The 5759-nt window shown below is 37.6% G+C and overlaps 1 pseudogene; it reads left to right on the forward strand.

Moving 5' to 3' along the window:
• Positions 1 to 713: 713 nt before the first annotated feature.
• On the forward strand, positions 714 to 2710 carry LOC125637394 (zinc finger BED domain-containing protein 5-like; annotated as a pseudogene).
• The last annotated feature ends 3049 nt before the right edge of the window (positions 2711 to 5759 follow it).

Genomic DNA, 5759 nt, shown 5'->3' on the forward strand with positions numbered 1-5759 from the left:
CCTGTCCCAATTTTTTACATTTGCTGTCTGGTCACCCCAGGTAGTAGTGAGAATTCTCTTTCTCAGATGCTTGGCTGGTGAGTCTTGCTCACATGCTTGGGGTCTAACTGATCACCATATTTAGTTGAGATGGAATTTTCCCCAAAACCAGCTGGACAGAGACATGGGGTTTTTTTTCACCTTCCGCTGCAGCATGGGGTGCTGATCACTTGCTAGGATCATCAGAGTATATCTCACTAAATTAATTCCCTGACGTTGCAGAGGCCTCAGGAATTGGTGCATCTTGGCTTCCCTTGTTCTCTGCCTGTGGCACTTTATAGTCTAGTTTCCTGTAGGCCAGTGTTTCCCAAACTGTGTTCCACGGAACACTGGTGTTCCACACAATGTGAATAGGTGTTCCGTGAATATCATGGTGTAAAGAAAACGTGGCACACAAGCATGTTGACGTCTACCCCTTTCGGGCACGTTTCAGTTAGTGACGTAGTACCCCTTCTGCTCGAGGCTGCGCAAACTGCAGCGATATGCACACACCATTCTCTTTACGCCATGTTGAATATAACATATTCACTCAACACGTTCAAACCAGTGGGTCTTTACCGTGTGTGCGATAAGCACAACTAAACTAGCTTCACTCGAAACAATATAAATATTTGTGACAAACAAAATTTGACAAAAATCAGTATTTCTAAATATTATTACTAAACCTAATCACCATGGATTTGTGGCTTAAAGAAGGAACTTCGAAAGGAAAAGCAAGTTCTTCTGGTACTCCAACTGTGGCCGAAATAAACGAGCAAAATATTGTGACACTTCAAAGTGAGAATGAACAATTGCAGTCTTTTGTTGCTGAAAAATCTGTTAGTACTAGTGCGTTATCCAAGGTGAAAGAATTTCCACTGAAGTATATCAAAAAACAAGAAGAAGCAGGTGTTAAAAGACCAAAACGAAAGTATGATGAAAGTTATTTGTCTTTCAGTTTTACGTGTGTTGGAAATAAAGATGTTCCTGATGCGCAGTGCATCATGTGCAACAAAATACTAGAAAATAGTTCATTGGCTCCTGCTAAACTTCATAGGCATTTGGAAACCAAGCATGCTGAATACAAAGACAAAGATATAAGTTTTTTCAAGAGACAGCGTGACTCACTTGGAAATTGTAAACTTTCAATGATTAAAATTGCTAAAACAGAAAACGAAAGTGCAACAGAGGCATCTTATCTAGTAAGTTACCATATAGCGCTTGCCAGAGAAGCTCACAGTATTGGAGAAATGCTTATCAAGCCTTGTGCGAAAGATATTGTAATGTGCATGTTGAGCGAGCAGTCTGGTAAAAAAATTGATGCTGTACAGTTGTCAAATAATACTGTTGCATGCCGTATTAAAGATCTTGCCGATGACATAGAAAAAGAGCTAGTTTGCCGACTGAAAATTTGCCACGAGTATTCATTGCAGCTAGATGAGTCCACTGACATTTCAGGACTTGCTGTGCTACTATACATATAGATATAGATTTAATAATATTATTGAAGAGGACCCGCTCTTATGTGAATCTCTGCAAAGCTACACGACTGGAGAAGAAATATTCAACTGCATCAACAATTTGATCAGAAAGCATGAAATTAGTTGGGGAAAATGTATTGATGTATGTACTGATGGTGCTCAGGCAATGATTGGGAAGATTAAGGGAGCTGTAACGCGAATCATAAGTGTGGCACCAGAAAGCACTAAGAGCCATTGTGTTCTACACAGACAAGCACTTGCAGTTAAAAAAATACCAGCGTATCTGAAAATTGTGCTCAATGAAGCAGTACAAATTATCAATTTTGTCAAATCTCGACCACTTCAATCCAGGTTATTTAAAATTTTGTGCAAGGAAATGGGTAGTCAGCACAAAACACTTCTTTTACATACGAAGTGAGGTGGCTATCCAGAGGAAAAGTGCTTGTGAGGCTTTTTGAGCTTCGTAGTGAACTACTGGTATTCTTCACTTCAGATAATTCAGGATGAAAATTTAATGACTGTCTGACAAATTCCTTGTGGCTAATGAGACTTGCGTATCTTGCAGATATTTTTGCAAAATTAAATGAAATTAATCTGTTGCTGCAAGGAAAGATTGTGACCATTTTTACTACAATGATAAAATTTCGTCATTAAAAAAGAAACTGGAATTCTGGGCATCTTCTGTAGAACGGAATAACTTGGACTGCTTCCCTACACTACATGAATTTCTGACTGAAATAAATTCTACAGTCCATGAAGAAGTTTCCAGCACCATTTTACAGCACTTATGTGACTTGCAGGCCTCTTTATTAGAATATTTTCCTACAACTACTGATGATAATGCTTGGGTTCAAAATCCATTTGTAATTACAGCCAAACCAGCAGGCTTTACTGCACACGATTATGAAAGCCTAATTGACTTAATTTCTGATTCTGATTGGAAACAAAAGTTTAAGGATCTTCTGCTGAATAATTTTTGGAGCAGCCTAATAGAAGAGTACCCTAATGTGGCTAAACGTGCAGTTTGAGTGCTCCTTTCTTTTGCTACAACTTATTTGTGTGAGATGGGATTTTCATATTATACTGCAACAAAAACCAAATATAGGAATAGACTTGATGCTGCGCCTCACATGAGGATTCAACTTTCCAGCATTATTCCTAATATTAAGCAAATTTGTGATAGAAAAATGCAGAAACACCAATCCCATTAAATCGAAATTTGTATTTCTGTTTATAAAAATAGATTTTCATAGTAAAAATCTAATTTGTTTGGTGTTTGTGTATATATAAAAACAGTTTTTTAAAAGTAGAACACTGTTTTAAATTTTGACTCTTGCACTTGATTTTTGTACTACTTCATACGCACTTTCCAGTTAGAAATTGTTAGTTCAAGTTATTTTAAATTTGTATTTTTGCTTGGTTTTATAAATAAAATATATTTGAACATAAATAATGCAATTTTTTATTTGAAAACCAGACCACTACAAAATAATATTATAAGTGTTCCATAATAGGCTAAAAGTGTTCCATGGCCCAAAAAGTTTGGGAAACACTGCTGTAGGCTGTAATATTTTGGTCTAATTCTGGTTGTTGGGCTTGGTACAGGGGTGATTATGTGGTGGTTATTGGCCTGTGATACACAGGAGGTCAGAATAGATGATTTGATAGTACTTCTGGCCTTAAACTTTGACTGTAACTTATTTATTCTATGTACAAGCTGAGCTTCAGTCTTCAGGGATGTCATAAATTCTTGTACACACATCAAAAGCACAAGTTTTAAATTTTGATCTTATAAAATAAAATCCACTGACAAGTGAAGTTATACAAATGAAACTTAAAATGAATAGGCTCAGATTCATAAAATTAACTCCAGTAAATACAAGCTGACCTGATTTATAAATATCAATATCTTATGTTATATAATATCAAGTTACCAAGCAATTAACACCAGAATTACTGTGTAAATGGAAAAGGAGTACTTGTGGCACCTTAGAGACTAACCAATTTAGTTGAGCATAAGCTTTTGTGAGCTACAGCTCCCTTCATTGGATGCATACAGAATTAACCCCAACCCTAACATGGATTCTGGCAGAAGCAGTCCTCCAACCTTCCACCCAAGGGGAGTTCTTGGGATTAAGATTACCGATGGATTGTAGTTTCCTCAGGAAGTCAGTGGTGTCTTGAAGGTAGCTGGGAGTGCTGGTAGCATAGGGCCTGAGGAGGGAGTCTACATAGCCAGACAATCCTGCTGTCAGGGTGCCAATGCCTGAGCACGGCTGTTACTCTGAAACCTGTATAAATGGGTAACTTTTGCTGTGTTTCAAAACATCTCTGTAAAAAACGTCTTTGCTAAACACCACTTTCCAAATATGCTTATGATAACATACTTTGTAGATCTTTAGAAGAAAATCAGACAAGTGCAAAGTGTTTAACAAACACTAATTAAGCTTCATAACATGTCTCTGAAGTATCAGGAGCATTTTGCAGACACATGTACTGAGGTATAGAGATGATGATGCTAACATTGTCAAAAGTGTACATTAAATTTGGGTGACTGAACTTTTAGGTGCTCTGCTTAAGATGCCTGGCATCTGACTTGCAGAGGAGCAGAGTCGTGAAACTCTTCTTGAAGTGGATGAGAGTTGTGAATTTTTCCCATCTTATAACAAGAGCCTAGGTGTCTCAAAATGGGCTTGCTAGGTTAGTGGACACTTTTGAAAGTTTTGGCACAAGTGATTTGCTCAAGGTCAGACAGTGGCAGATCTGGGAATTGAGCCCAGGAGTCCTCATTCCCATCGCAGTCCCCTGTTCTAACTTCTTTTCCCCCCTGGTTCCTAGAAATACCATTCTGCCATATAACTGTAACTATCATAATTACAAAGTACTTCACTTTATCATTACCACCTTGTTCCTTGATAAATGTTGGCCATATATCTCCCTTGCTGCACACTGGGAACTCCCAAAGATGTCAATGGGAGTCTATGTATGGATCAAAAGCAGTCTGTGACTCTATATGCCACCATAGTTCAGTAGTCTTTCTCTCATACATCCCGATTTGAAAGACTTAATTCCTTATCCATGTTGAAAGAAAACAGCATCCAGCTGATCAGTGCAAAAGCCTAAGGGCCAAATCATGGCCTTGCTAGTGCAGCAGCAAAAAGGTATAAGGGGGTACAAGGCTCTCACATAGACTCATATCATGGGCAGCAAGAGGAGAAGGAAGCTCCACAAATGATGGAGTTATCTGCTGCTTCTCCTCCTCCTCACAGGTGGTTGGCAGGGGTCGGGAACAGGGAAGAACCTTGATAACATGTTCAGCAACATAACTGTGCAATACATCAGAGAGCATAGGTTGCTCCAGGTATAGATAGAGCACATTTTACTCCCTCTTTGGAATAGTGGGCAAGCAAGTCCCTGACTCTCAGTCTTCTTCCCAAGCTGACTGGGGACAGCACAGCAATGCACTGCTCCTTAAGGTGATTTTCAGAAGTGCCAAGTACTCCACAATTCCCATTGAGGAAAAGCAGGCCACTAATTTAGGTGCTTAAATATGGATTTAGGATCCTTGCTTTAGGCTCCTATTTGGAAAATCTTAGCCACAAACATTAAAACAACTCTTTCTAATAGGTTACATTAAATTAATCTCTTTTCTATATTCTAGTAATATGGTTCAAACTAAAGTAGTTTAGTGTTTGTGGTTGAAAATGGAATGTGTAATTTCTATTATAATTTGCATGCCATCCCATTTTCAGCATCTTATTATTAATAATCACAATCATCATAATGTTTATTAAAGTGCCTAAAGATCAGACAAGAACAGAGCCCTGTACATATACAGTAGTAGTAGAAAGTCCCTGTGTAACAGCTTACAATCTAAATAATTCTATTGCAAATTTTGATGGCACTATAAAATAGTGGCTGATAATTGTGAAGTCATTATAACATTTTATCAAAATAATTGATACAATTAAAAAAGCTACATTATTGTACTTTAGCAATAAGAACTTTGCTGTTTAATAGTTATATAAATTATTACATGTTTAGCATAAAATGTGATTTTTTTATAGTGCTTTCATCCTGAATTTATTGCAAAGCATTCTCAGATAAATCATTTCAGTGCTGGGATGGCACAGGCAACAAATTGAGCAACCAGTAGGTACTGCTCAGAATCACCATGCTTATCTATCTTATATTTACATTGCACCTTTAATCTTAGAGGATCCTAAAGCACTTTACAAATATATAAAACTGGGCCTGATT

This window comes from Caretta caretta, chromosome 5 (assembly GCF_965140235.1).
Source record: "Caretta caretta isolate rCarCar2 chromosome 5, rCarCar1.hap1, whole genome shotgun sequence".
Classification (NCBI taxonomy): Eukaryota; Metazoa; Chordata; order Testudines; family Cheloniidae; genus Caretta; species Caretta caretta.